Below are 15666 nucleotides of genomic sequence, written 5' to 3' on the forward strand. Positions count from 1 at the left end.
TCAGGAGACAGATCAGAGGTAGGGAGGGAAAGAACGTGATGGCTAGAGGGAGGAGGCATGGACAAGTAGGTTGCCACGGATTGGAAGAAAGGGAAACAGAGAGAAAAGTGATTTTTTTAAAAAGATTCTCAAGAAATAGAAGTAAAACACTTGAGCTAACTTGAAATTATTTCTGCCTTCCCGGCTGTGTTTTCCAGAGTGTGACTGTGTTGAGTTTGGATCAAGTGGGAAGATAAGTGTCTCTATATTTTATTCAATCATGGCAAGCATATACACACACACACATACGCATGCACACACGCACACATACAACAGTAGCCACCACAAATACAACCTAGGTTGTAAAAAATCAGGTGTTAAGTGAAATAGAACACCGAGATCATTTTCTGAAAGATTTTATTTTTAAAAATTAAAAAAAAAAAAAAAAAAAAAAGACTAGCAGAATGAGGAATTCAGAGCTGGAATGACCCATTTTGGGAACCCAGAGCAGTGAATAGTATCTTCATCTTTCTTTTTTTTTTTTCTTTTCTTTTCCAAGTTGAGAGAAGGGAAGGTAGACAGACTCTCACATGCACCCTGACCAGGATCCACCTGGTGACCCCATCTGGGGCCGATTCTCTGCCCATATGGGGCCATGTTTGCAACTGAGATATTTTTAGTGCATGAGACAGAGGCTCTATGAGACATCCTCAGTGCTGGGGGGCCGATGTGCTCAAACCAATTGAGCCATGGCTGTGGGAAGAGAAGAGAAAGAAAGAGAATGGGGAACAGAAGGGATGGAGAAGCAGATGGTTGCTTCTCCTGTGTGCCCTGAGCAGGAATCGAACCTGGGACATCCACACAGTGGGCTGACACTCTGCCACAGAGCCAACCGGCTAGGGTCATGTTTCTTTCTTTAAAAAAATACACATATGGGGACATTGTCAGGTTACAATATATTTTTGATGGATGACTGAATAAATATTCATATGTCCCTATGTTACTTTTTTAGAACTTTAATATTGCCCCTTTCCTGAGATAACTCTTCATTTCTCCCCAAAATATTTAAAGCAGTGAAGTTAGCAGCTGAGCTATGTGAGCACTTTAAGTAATTGTTCAGCTTCCTGGTTCATATTGTCTTTTATGACAGTCTTCGGATTTCTTAATTATTTCATTTTGTCTTTCTCCGTGGCTCAGATAATAAAACTATCGTCTGGCTCACCATTCTTCAGACAGACGGAGGAATAAAAAAGCTCACTGAGCTATTTTGTGACATTGCCACATCACCATTTCTCTCTGTCTTTGGAAATAAATTGTTGGCTGATCTGCAATTTCTTCTGTCTGTTCCTCAGAACCCGTGGCAACGTGTCACCTGTTCCAGCAGATTTTTATATTCAGGGCACAGTTCGGAGCTCAGGAAGAATTCTTCGCTGATTTCTTTTCGTCATTAATCATTGCCTACTGCCTCACTATTAGGGAAACATCTCAGTCTACACGTGTGCATTCAATTAAGGCTTGATTGTCTAGTTTATGGATTATCTAGCTATTGTATTTGTTTGTTTTTTCTCTGCGTTCCTCCCCAATCCTTAGTTACTAACCTATTTCTTCATTGGCTTCTTTATGAGCTTTTGTCACAGACAGGAGAATGGGGAATGGAAAAGGTAAATAAAAATAAAGTTGCTCTTTAGATCTCTTTTAGTAAATCTACTCAAACATTTAGGAATAATCCAGTTTGTTTTTGGAATGAACAGATGATATGATCACTGCTTTGTCTTCTGTTCGTTTTCCTGTCTCTTTCTCCTGACTTGTGAAAAAGCCGCGCAGAGGAACTGGCAGTGGCAATAACCTGAAAGACACCGTGGCTTACGGTGTTATCCAAATATCTGAGACTTGGTCTGTGCATCTGTGAAATCCATTAATGCCTTGACTTCCTGCCTGTGTCAAAGAAGTATTGGTGGATTATAATGAGACCACTGAATAGATTTTTATGTATATGAATAGATAGATTACTATGTAGATTCACAAAAGTTATGTTGCATCAACCTGTGTGTCAGTAAGGTTGCCACAATATTGCTGCCTAAAATTTAGCCCCAGCCCGGCCACTAACCATCATGAACTATCATGGGTCACTGGGTGTGGCTGGAGAAGCTCACCTGGCCTGAGCCCAGCTGGTGGCTCTAGTCCTTGTGTGCTTTTTCTGTGGCCTGGATGAAAGGGTCAGAAGTTAGTCTGGGACACCTCTTCTCGTTGTGATGGCAGAAGTCAAGCGGACAAAGCTCAACAATGCACCAGCACATTTCCAGCCCCCTCACGTGTTATGTGTGCTAATAATTCATTAGCTCGGTACAACTACAAATCCAAGTCCCCGTGCTGGAGTGAGCACACATGATAACCGCATTCTCAGGCTGCCTCTGCTCAAGGCCTCTATCAGAGCAGTGAGTTTCAGTTGAAAAACGGGCACTCAAATTTGCTGTCAGCCTCTCTAGATCTGTGCCTTGCAAGGCATGCACGGACAGGGTACTTGAGCAGAGTCTGCCCCCTGCAGAAGCGTTAAAAAGGAAAATTTGCTGGTATGCATATCTGTCCTAGATAAAACGGAGTAGGGGGTCTGTGTCTTGGAAAGATAGCCACTTGAGAGAGATGGTATTAAGTTTCTTTTCCCTTTCATTTAGGAATTCAAAAAATAGTTATGCAGTGCCCACTCTAAGCCTCTCGAATGAGGAGTCATTCAAATTTTGAGCCCACTGTTTAAACTAGATTGTCTGTCTTTATATTACTTTGTAGTTCTCTATATATTCTGAGACAGAGCCCCTTTCCTGGATTATGTATATTATAAACCTTTTCCCACTCTGCAGTTGTCTTTGAATTCCCTTGTTGGACTCTTTGAATGAATAGACACTAATAATTTTAATGCAGTTCAATTTATATTTGTTTTCCCTTATGATTGACACTTTTGGGTCCTGATGGGAAGCAAACTTGACTTATCTCAAGGTCATAGAGATTATTCAGCCATGTTATCTAGTAGGAGCTTTATTATTTTATATCTAAAATTCACCTACAATTCATGGTATGCTGTGTGGGGCGGGCATATGTGTGTGCAATTTCATTTTTCTTTTACTTTGATAAATGATATAATCCAACAACAATTATGAAAAATATCGTTCTTTTCCCACTGTTTTTCATAGTAATTTTTGTCGTGATAAAGCACCCAGGTATGCTGGTTTATTTATTTATCTCTATTCTATTCCATTGATCTTATTCTTGGGCAAATACCGCCCTGTCTTAATGCCATCACGTTATATCAATTTTGATATCTGACAGTCTTAAATTCTATAACTTGGTTGCCTTCTTCAAGATTATCTTTTCTATTTTTGACACTTCTTATTTACCTTTCTTGTATTTTATCTATGCAGAACACACCTACAGGATAGCTCACAAGTCATAAGACGAAGTTCAGCACTTTTTCACAAACTCATTGTACCTGTTCCCACACCAAGCCCTCACAAATACCAGTGGTGCCTCTCCACCTCACTTTTGCAACTCTTCACAAACTACTCACTATTCTAGTGTCTTAAAATATAAGTTAGCTTTTTCTCAGGTTTGAATTTATGTAAGTAGAATCATATAGTATGACATTTTTTTTTGTCCCTGGTTAATTCACAAATATGTTTATGACATTTATCCAAGATGATATGTTTGCTTATTTTTATTAATTGTATACTATTTAATTAGGCAGGCATACCACAATTTAACTGTCCAAACTACCGTTCATGAGAGTTTGCATCCAGATGTCTGGCTATGATCAATACTACTAATGCAATTATTCTCGTACATGATTTTATGTCTACATATATGCACGTTTTGTGACGTGCATAACTAAGGGTAGAATTTCTGGCTTATAGGGTATGCATATGTTTAGCTTTAAGTATAGTTAATAAAACTACATGGTTTCTAATGTTACATCTCTCATGTTGTATAGCTCTGCCTGACTTTCTTCTAAATCCACTAAGTATCTTTTATCTGTGTCTTATCTACTGTTATATCTCTTTATCCTCTATATGTCTGTTTTTATTAGGTTTTTGTTCTGCTTGGTTTTAGTGGTTCTTGTACTCTGTCGTGTGGTCTGGATTGACTGAAAGAAATATATTTGCCTATTTTGAGATACATGCTGCACCACCTCGGACATGCTAATATTGTAAAAATAGTTTGATAACTGTGGATGATAACATGTTTTTTCAAGAGGGGATTGACATTTGTTTCTGGCTAGCACTTGGTCTGTGGGCTCCAGGAATCCCATATTATTCTATTTCACTTAGGATTTTCGGTGACAAAACAGGTCGTCACACGTATCCCAACCTGGCTTGTTCCTATTGTCTGTTACGGATAGGGTCCCCATGCTGTCGGGGTGGCGCTACCGGGGCCTCTCCTCTTCGGAGGGCCCAGCACTCCGGCGTTCTCCATCCACGTGAGGCTGTCGGAAGCTCAGCTCAGCTCAGCTTTGCCTCTCGGCTGATGTTTGGAAATCTTCAGCACTGCAGTGAACTTGCAGTCCAGAACGCTGAACTTATGCCTTCGCCAGATAGCTCGGTTGATTAGAGCAGTGGTCCCCAACCCCCGGGTGGCGGACCAGTACCAGTCCGTGGGCTATTTGGTACCGGTCCACAGAGAAAGAATAAATAACTTACATTATTTCTGTTTTATTTATATTTAAGTCTGATCGATGTTTTATTTTTTAAAAATGACCAGATTCCCTCTGTTACATCCATCTAAGACTCAATCTTGATGCTTGTCTCGGTCACGTGATACATTTATTTGTCCCACCCTAAAGGCCGGTCCGTGAAAATATTTTCTGACATTAAACCGGTCCGTGGCCACTGGATTAGAGCATCATCCTGATACACAAAGATTGTGGGTTTGATCCCTGGTCAGGGGGACATACAGAGACAGATCAATGTTTCTGACTCGCTCTCTAAAATCAAGGAAAAAAAAATTTAAATGCTAGACTAAGATCTCAAAGACCAGCTATCCCATCTCTGAGTTGATCCCTTAATTACTTTTTCAACTTGGTATTTTCCCAATGACTTCCTTTTTTTTTTTTAATTCAATTTTTCTTAGTTACTGAGTGATTGAGTTAGTCAGAATCACCTAGTCCTTTGCTGCCTTAAGCCTTTAAATATTACCTTAATCTACAAAATGCTTAAAGAAAAAAAAAAAAAAAAAAAAAAAACAACCGGAACAATACTTTTCTAGTTCCTCTCATACTGCCACCGTATTTTGCCTAAGGCTGTTAAGTAATAGAGTCAGTTAGACTTAATAGGGGACAAATTAGGTGAATTATTTGTTCCGAGCCCAGGAGATAATGCTGTATATTTTTCAAGGCTTGTTATCATGTTTAAAGCTCAGGGGTTTTAATTATTACTTTAATTTGGTCTTTCAAAAACATAAAATCTACAGGCTAATCCCATTATTTTTTGCCTTTAGACCCAGATGGAATTATTGATCTAAACATGGAGAATAGGTGGTATCATGCATTCAACACAAAGTAAAGGAGATAGGTCATCACTCTGTAAAATCTGTAAATACATAAACCATTTGGCTTTGCTTTTTTTTTTCTTCTTGCATCCAATATAGAGGTGGTCAAGTTACACATCAGATACTGTTTTCCTTTGGGATAGTCCATTAAATATAACCCCATTATTTTGGTAGGGATTATTTTAACCTCGGGTTTGGGGAAATGTTACATATTGCCTCTCTTGCCAGCAAACAAATGCTTGATTAATGCTCCACTCAGCACTACGCCTTGGTGTCTGTCTACTTTTTATTCTCTTCATCAAAGAATACAGAACTACATATGCTTCATGCTCCATTGGTATGAGAATTGCTTCACATCTCTTCCTCTGTCTCTGTCTCTGTGACAAACACACACCCATACACATACACACTCTCTTTCTTTCTCCCTACCTTCCTTCCAAAATCAGTCAGTATATGGCACATAGGAAAAAACATTTTGGACGACGACACAATGAAATGGGTCATTTCTCAGTAAGCTGCTCTCCTTCACAAGGCACCTGTTGACCAGAATTTTAGTGTCTTGATTTACAGTAAAACCCTTGACCATGCCCCTGAACTAGGAAGCTTGTACATAAATAGTGTATTTTCTCTTTTTATGAACAAGCTGTTTCATACTCTCTGTCCCTCAGGGACCTGTCACCTGGTTGGTCTTCCTTCCTTCCCCATTTTTGTGCCTGGCACTGTGACTGGCATTTGACCATCATGGAATGAATATTGACTAAAATGGGTGATTGGGTGAAAGGAAGGGAATGCACTGCTGATTGCCAGGTGACCGTGGAATTAGAACCAAAAGAATTAGATGTTTCAAATACTTGTTTCTTGGGGGAGAAAACTTGAAGAACCTCTTGAGTAGCCCAGTTCCCTGCTGGGCCACTCAAGAGAACATGGGGATGGTCAGGAGGCAGGGGAGAGAGGGGCCTGTGGACAGGGACCTTTGTTGTGCTTCTGACGGGGCCCAAAGGGAGAGGCAGGGCACGCAGGTTCAGGCTTGGTTAACTTTAGTAATTCTGAAGGACAGCGGGACATACCCTGGAGCGTACAGGGCTTGGGGAAGAGGAAGCTTCCAGTTGGGAGTATGGGAAACACCGTGTATTCTTGCATTAGTACTTATCCATTATTGTACTGATTATTTGTATTATAACTATAACCTGACTTTTGCTCACCCCTGTATAGTGGCTTGAGTGTGAGAGCCGAATGAGGCAGGTGGTTGGCGGTGTGAACTTGCTCTTTGGCTCAAGATGGAGAACTGATTAACCATTAGCCAGGGCTTCAAAAACTAGATCAAGAGAGCACACACACATACATACCCCACGCACACATACAGTTCCTGCATTTCCCATTCCACCTCTGGAGAAGTCTTCATTGGCCTGGTCAATATGTGCCTCACAGATTTGAAAGTCGAAACTCTTTAAAAGAAGAAGATCAGAAAGAAGAAGTTGTTCTCTCTCCCTTCATTAGCACATTCTTCTTTTAGATCCATGTTCCAACATGTATTAGTCTGCACAGTGCATCCCTTTGTACCTGGGTACGGCTTCAATCTTTTTCAGTTGTCTGATTTTGAGAGCAATAAAAAGGAAGAGATGGGAGAAACTTTAAGGAAAGGACCCGACATTGTTATCACTTTGTTCAACACAGTTTTTTCTCTTCTGGGAATAAAGAGACCGTGGAAGAGCACTAAATGTCCCCACTATAGGCTGAATGTGTCCCCCAAGTTTATAGAGTATGTTGACATTTTAGTCCCCTAGCTGAGGTTTCTTAGGAGGCAGGGCATTTGGGAGGTGACTACGTCATGAAAGCCAGAGCCGTCATGAATGGAATTAGTGCCCTTATAAAACAGGCGCAAGAAAGCCTCTTTGATCCTTCTTCCATGTGAGGTTACGGCAGAAACACAGTCACCTAGGAAGGAGCAGGCCCTTACCAGACGTTAAATCTACCAAAGCCTCGATCCTCGCCTTCTAAGTCTCTGGGACTGTGAGAAGTTAATTTATTTTGTAAGCCACCCAGCCTATCGCATGTTAGTTATAGCAGCCTGAATGCACTAAAAAAACAAGCTATTTTCAAATAGCTTAAAGTTAATAAAATGTAGCTACATGGACACTGCATGTGTATTTCCATTTGTGAGGACATTGGAAAATCAGGGAGAAATGATTAGCAAACTGTGTGCAGTATCTTAAGCATTCACTACAACGAGGCATGTGGCCCTGGTCGGGTAGCTCAGTTGGTTGGAGCATCATCCTGATGCACCAACATTGTGAGTTCAGTCCTTGTTCAGGGCACATGTAAGAATCAACCAATGACTGCATAAATAAGTGCACAACAAACCGCTGTATTTCTCTCTCTCTCTCTTTCTCTCTCTCTCTCTCTCTCTAAATCAGGGGTCCCCAAACTTTTTACACAGGGGGCCAGTTCACTGTCCTTCAGACCGTTGGAGGGCCAGACTATAAAAAAAAACTATGAACAAATCCCTATGTACACTGCACATATCTTATTTTAAAGTAAAAAAACAAAACGGGAACAAATACAATATTTAAAATAAAGAACAAGTAAATTTAAATCAACAAACTGACCAGTATTTCAATGGGAACTATGCTCCTCTCACTGACCACCAATGAAAGAGGTGCCCCTTCTGGAAGTGCGGTGGGGGCCAGGTAAATGGCCTCAGGGGGCCGCATGTGGCCCGCGGGCCGTAGTTTGGGGACCCCTGCTCTAAATAAAGTAACTAAATAAAATGAGGCTTATAAGCTTTAATTGCAAGGTTTTCAATATCTGTGTTGGGGGCCCTAGCTTGGTGATTCGGTGGAGAGAGCATTGGCCTGACCATGCCGAGGTCACAGTTTTGATGCCCCTCCCCCGCCCAGTCAGGGGACATACGAGAAGCAACCAATGAATGCACAGCTAAGTGAAACAACAAAGTGATGCTTGTCTTTCTCTCTCTCTCTCTCTCTCTCTCTCTCAAATCAATGAAAAAAAATTTTTTTTTAATCTGTCTTAGGTTTCATCTGTTTTATTCTTCTAGAGAAACCTGGATTCAGTGTTGCCAGGATTTTTTCCCTCTCAACATTAGCCTGGGAAAAGGAGAAGAAACAAGGAAATGTAAACAAACACACAACCCAACAGTGACTGTTACCTCCTTTGTTACTTTCTAGTAGAAAACATGAACTTGTCACCTAAGGGGAACTTCTACCAGAAGGCGAAGACCCTGAGACAATTAAATTTGATGTTGAATCTGAAAAGTATTTTTTCTGTAAATACCATGCCATTATAAAAGCTGGTTGCTAATGAGGTGATTGACTTAAATGTCATTTTGGTCGCTTCCCAGTGTTTGCTTAAGCGTATTATTGTTGAAGAGCTTGTTAACCATAAATTGGAATTCTACGTGGTATGTTGATATAAATTCCAGGTGGAGACATAAATAGGAACATAAACCATGCAAGTTTTCAGATAGTATTGGTTTTCATGGGAAAACATGGAAAAGGAACAGCGGTGATATCACCCACATTGAATTACTGCCTGGTAACCTATTGTAGCCAAAAGAGCAATAGTTTTCAGATGGATATGTAATAATTTAGCATTCTTTTAAAGAAAACTTTCAAAAATACACTGGGATCCTGAAAATGTGCTATTTTTCTCCTATAATACCAATGATCAAGATTTCACCTATTGTATTGAAATTAGAACACAGCGTAGAGGTGGAGGAAAAAAAGGCAAGTTATGCGATTTTGAAGAGAAGATTGCGAGGACTTTCAAATGTATCCCTTGTTTACTTGATGATTTAGCTATTCATTCAACACATGTGCATTGAGCTGCCACATGTCACATACAGTGTTAGGTGCCACATGTCACATATAGTGTTAGGTGCCACATGTCACATACAGTGTTAGGTGCCACATGTCACATACAGTGTTAGGTGCCACATGTCACATATAGTGTTAGGTGCCACATGTCACATATAGTGTTAGGTGCCACATGTCACATACAGTGTTAGGTGCCACATGTCACATATAGTGTTAGGTGCCACATGTCACATACAGTGTTAGGTGCCACATGTCACATATAGTGTTAGGTGCCACATGTCACATATAGTGTTAGGTGCAGGAAATCCTGAGATGGAACAGACAGCAGCTGCCTATCTGGGTTGTCAGTCTCACTGCAGGACACACCGACCGTACACTGACCGTACAAAGTTGCAGCTCACAAGGTGGATGTTTTTTACAGGTGCCCTGCTTTTTTATGGAATGGCCATGTTGGCTTATGGACTAGACATTGAGGGTGAGTCCTTTGAGACGAGATTGCCGGTTAAGATGATCTTTTGTCTACTGAACCCTGTCCACCTCAGGATGCAAACAGGATCTCTGGTACTTGCACAATATTAGAAAAGCAAATGTACGAGTAATGTGGAGGTATGATCTGCAAAATGGAGACATGCAGGAGATAAGGACATTTAATAACTCTGAAAACGAAAAGCCATTGAAAGATTGGCAGGATAATGTCAGGATCAAATTTAATTGTTCTACAAATGACTATGCAACCTTCTAGAAGATGGATGCAGGGGTCCCCAAACTTTTTACACAGGGGGCCAGTTCACTGTCCCTCAGACCGTTGGAGGGCCGCCACATACAGTGCTCCTCTCACTGACCACCAATGAAAGAGGTGCCCCTTCCGGAAGTGCAGCGGGGGCCGGATAAATGGCCTCAGGGTGCCGCATGTGACCCGCTGGCTGTAGTTTGGGGACACCTGGAATCATTAGAGAGTGTGCCAGTATATTGTCTGTATGCTTTCCAAAGTGTTATCTTCCCTTTCGTTGTTGTGTTCTCTTTCTCAGGGTAATGACATTTCCCAGAATCCCCTTTTCCCTGGCTTCTAGTCTTCATTCTGTAAGATACCTGGGTAGATGTTTGGAAGGGAGAGAGAAATTATGTAATTCTTATTTTCCCTTGGCTTCCTGTATCCAAATGTCTAACTTTGTTTTTCATATTGTCAGATCTTTATATTGACTTATCATTTTGGATTGGACATTTAAAAAATCAACTGTTGGTGGGCTGGTGAGACCTTACTAGTCTGTTTTTGTTTTCCATCGGCGATGCAGTGACATTTGGAAGCCGTGACAAGTATTTCATGGAACTCCATACTATTATCATGATTCTGATCTGCTGTGGGGGTGAGAAGACTGCTGCCTTGGGTTTCATTTTCTCATTGCATTGTTACGATCCTCCCTCTGTGGACACGCGGGTCTCAAAAGTGACTCGTCTGCCAATTCTCAACTCTGGTGTCCTTTCAAAGTGCCTACAGTTTCACGCAGAAATAATCCCATTGCACACAAATATACACCTGCTTTATGGGAGGGCAGAGACCTCTCTTGACACACCTGTAGTCAGGGTCATTGGAGCCATGGTCCCTTGTTAATACTCAGAGGGGATTAATTATAGTAATTATAGAGTACAAAACGAATGGTGTTCTCATCTGATCTTCATAACGGTAACATGGAGAGCTTTTGTAGTCATTCTAAATATGGCCCATCTATTTTACATTAGCCAGAAAATAGCAACCAAACTAAAGAGACACAGCATTTATTTAGCCCATAGCATGTGCCAGATGCTATGAAACGTGTTAAGTACAATAAATCCCATTGACTGAGTCTACTAGGACAAACTCAGCTGTGCCTTCCTTAGTCAATGAGTGCATTCAGTTTTTCTTATGTTTTCTTCATGACCATAAGTGCCTGGTAAAATATTAATTATCATTATAAGTTTATAGATGAACAAACTCACCCTAGAGCTGCTCAGTTAATTGACAGAGGCAAAATCCAAACCCATATCTGTCTGACTCCACATGTCTTCCCATTATAATATTATTTTTTGCCCACTTCCTTTTTTTTTTTCACCAAATATCAATAAAGAAATCAAAGCAGTTAGCAGATATAAGTTGAACTTAGGTTTTAGCCTAAACATCAGCATAGAATCAGGAGACATGGTTACAAGGTGTCAAGATGGAAATTTATGGAATGTTTATAATACTATCTGAAGATTATTATTATTATTATTATTATTATTTTAATGTTTATTATCTACATTCTTACTGGATCCAGGAAAAGGGAGTTAAGAAAACAGTGGATGATTCTCCGTATGGATGACAGGAAATTGATGATTACTGAATACCTACTATATCTCAGGCGCTGTACAAAGTGTTGTGATAAATTATCCCTACTTAATTCACTAAGAGCTATACAATCTCATCCCATTTCATGAACAAAACTGTGGGTCCTACTTACTTGCTCTAGGCCCCACTTCTAATGCCATAACAACTAGGACTTCCTGATTTCCAAGCCTAAGCTCTTTCCAAAACTGAGTACTCATTAGCTAAGATAAGGATGTGGATACCAGCAAGCTGTGCTGATGGTTAAATCACTGTATTCTCCCACACACACTCCTGCCGCCCACCGTTGCTATTGTGACAGCCATTGAAAACTGCTTGTAGGCTCTAGAGGAGTTGAGAAAGGCCATGGCAAGGATAATTAGGGCTTGTCTGATGAATGTTGATCCCAGAACTCTGGGAACCTAGCTATTTGAACTATCTACCTTGGTTCTATGAATAGATGCGTAGCATTTTCAGGTAGAGACACACTATCAACAGGCTGCCACAATAGAATAACTAAAAAACATCATTAAATTGTCATCAAATGGGTGCAATGCCCAATAAGAAGTTGGAAATAGATTAAGCTACACACAAATACGTGCAAAGAGACGGAATAAAAGATTTGAGTATAAAGTAAGTAGATGAATTGCAGTATCTAAAACATTTGTATAAGACAAATTGTTCAGGTTGTAAGATAAATAAAATTATGAAAGAGGAGGGAGTCATATATAAAGCTGTTGACAGCACCTGTTTAGTGTCTTATTTGCCTTGTCCACATGAAAGTCTTAGCAATACCTTGTGTTTATGCCAGATATGCTCCCCTTATGTAGAAGAACATATAAATGTCTTCTCCTGATATCTTTGAATAATAAATTCCTATAACCAATTCTTTGGGTTCATAGCGCATGCCCATAAAGGAACCATCTTAATTACATTTTTAACTGACAATATTCAGCTAATAGGAAGAGAATGTGCAAGTTCTTTCCAATAAGCTTTCCAGAAAGCCGAAGGGATAACTGTTGTTTGGTTCATCATCATCCCTGATGCTTATGCTTACCATGAGTTCATATCTGAACACATCCCAGGAACAGCATCATCCCAGTCACTGTGACTGCAGGGAAGTTCACCCCCTAGAGGATGATGCACTAAAAAATGTGTGTTATCCGGAGGGCTTTTTGTCTTGGCAGCTATTAGAAGTTCCCTAAATGGGTCCTGAGACACCCTGTTATTGCATTTCATATTTGGTTACCTTCTCACTAACACAGATGATAATGAAAGATGTGACTGACATTCTTAAGTCCCAGTTCATGACACACTTTTCCACAACCTAGCTTTCCTCTCTCCTATGAGACCAAATATTGCCTCGATCACCTTCATTCATTCCTGCTGACCAAGGGGCCACAGGCCGTGTTCAGACTCCAAGTTAGTTTTGAACGGTACACTTCGGTCTTGCAAGGTGTATATAACAAAATTCAACCCTTCATCCTCCCCAAAAGAAGAGACCAAACAATAAACCTGTTACAGGTTAATGAAGCTTGATTTCCGTGTAAACTCATAAAAAAGAAATGCTAGCCTCACCTAGATTCCATTCATTCAAATGGCCAGCTACTGGACTGGTGCTAAGAGAGAAGCAATGGTCCAGAAAAAGTTTCCAATGTCATCAGAGCTAAGCAGAAGGGACTGTCTTGTCTGTCCACATATTGTATTTCGGCTGCTCCGTATCTATTTTTGTTGAAATCCAATAAAGTTTTCATTTTTAGTGAACAAGCTTTGGACTTGTTATGTTTGTTTCCAGCAAATCACAAAGCATTGAAGTCAATTCACACAGCCTGAGAGGCATGAAATTTTCAAGTACACATTTCTGAGATGTTTAATGGGCCAAGGTGGTGACTTAGAATTTCATAACCACACGCTCCTCCCCCCCACCCCTTCCCTACACACCCTTCCTTGTAAGCATCATATGGAATCAAGAAAAACCAGTGAGGGGAATAGCATAATGGATAAGGAGACTGAATTAAATGTGTGGAACTTCTATCTCTGCTTCTCAAGTTTCCATATGCCATAAAAGTCATTAGATGCTCCATATCAGGGGTCCCCAAACTATGGCCCACGGGCCACATGCAGCCCCCTGAGGCCATTTATCCGGCCCCCGCCACACTTCCGGAAGGGGCACCTATTTCATTGGTGGTCAGTGAGAGGAGCACATTGACCATCTCATTAGCCAAAGGCAGGCCCATAGTTCTCATTGAAATACTGGTCAGTTTGTTGATTTAAATTTACTTGTTCTTCATTTTAAATATTGTATTTGTTCCTGTTTCGTTTTTTTACTTTAAAATAAGATATGTGCAGTGTGCATTGAGATTTGTTCATAGTTTTCTTATAGTCCAGCCCTCCAACGGTCTGAGGGACAGTGAACTGGCCCCCTGTGTAAAAAGTTTGGGGACCCCTGCTCCATATCAGGGGTGTTTACAAAATCACTGATTCTAGAATACATTGATTGCCTCTCTGTTGCCTTCCTCCTTATTATAAAAACCTATTTTTTCCCCCGGGTAGCTTTCTTTCCCCAAGCAGTCCAGTCTTCCTCTTAAGAAAGTTAGTCTTCATTAGTTGAAGTCAATTATGACGTTCTTACTTGTTTTGCCAATGATTGGTTGAATAACATGCTCTCCAACGAGAAGAGATGCCAGAGGTTCTTGAAGAAGGATTTTATCCAGGACAGCGCTGCTTTTCTTCCGCTTGAATCTGTCACATTTTGATGTGACATTTAAAATGGCTGCATTCTTCCTGAAAGAGAGAAAGCAGCCGGCCCCAAATCAAGTCAACAGCGAGTGTGGCCGACAAGAAAGACTTGTAAGGACCGTATCCTCAGCAAGGCTGCTGGTTTCTGAATCAGCAAGGCGTGGGACTCACAACAGTTGGGTACATGGGAACACGAATACGTTTAATCTTTGCTTTATTCTTTACACTGACATCGAGTCTGGACTCTGGGATTTGGAATTTCCTATTGGTTGTGATTGATAAGATAATGGATTATACAATGAGAAGCACCTCGTACAGTGTCCAGTGCATGATGAGATTTTAGTTAAGTCTTGATTCGCTCTTCTGTTTTCCCCACGAAATATCAGGCGACTCAAAGGCAAGTTGTATCATCACAGGATGTGACAAAGGGACCCAAAAGGATATGTTTGAATACATTACCTGGGGGAATAATATTGCAGATACTAAAAGGAATAGAACACAATTTTAAAAGACTTTTGTTTCTTCCTGTCAGGGAAAAGGGGGGGAGGTTCCAGTTTCCAGGAGTGAGCCTTTATTATCTGTGAGGATTCAGTATCAATAGAGAGTGCAAGGACAAGAGAGAAAATAGGACAAACCTCAAAAATCTCCAAAGGAGGCAATAACAAAGGGAAAGGGCACACCAGCCCCGGAAGAATGACAGGTCCAGGGCATTTATTATATGCAATTACCTGTTCCCCACTTACAAGCACCACTCCGAGAGCGTCTCCGTTTACTTCCACTTACTCATGTCCAAACCAAACTGTAATTTCCACTTGTCCTCGCCTCTTCTTTCCTGAATGAGCCCTTTTGCCTGGCTATTGACTTCCTTCTCCCTGTTGTTGCACTAATGGCATTCTATAGAATATCTTGACAGAGCTACCTGGCAGGACTCAAAGCTAGTAGATTCACTGTGATTTCCAGTCACTTTTAGCAATTTGCTCCTCAGCCTGCTGGTGACATGGCCAAACAAGGTCAATCCTTATTGCCTGGCTGTGAGCGGAAGCACGTCAAGTTCTGTTTATTTGCCTACTGTCGTTATTGGAACTGGATGCCTGATCCAGATGAAGGAGCGCAGTTATCTGCCATAAACAAGGACCCTCTTGTTTGTGAGACCCTATTCTGTTGGTAATTTACTGTACCGACTCTCAGTAAAGAATTTCCAACTGTGTTCCAAGGAACTAGCGTAGCCTGTGAAAATATGTCACG

The sequence above is a fragment of the Saccopteryx bilineata genome, chromosome 9 (genome assembly GCF_036850765.1).
Source record: "Saccopteryx bilineata isolate mSacBil1 chromosome 9, mSacBil1_pri_phased_curated, whole genome shotgun sequence".
NCBI lineage: Eukaryota > Metazoa > Chordata > Mammalia > Chiroptera > Emballonuridae > Saccopteryx > Saccopteryx bilineata.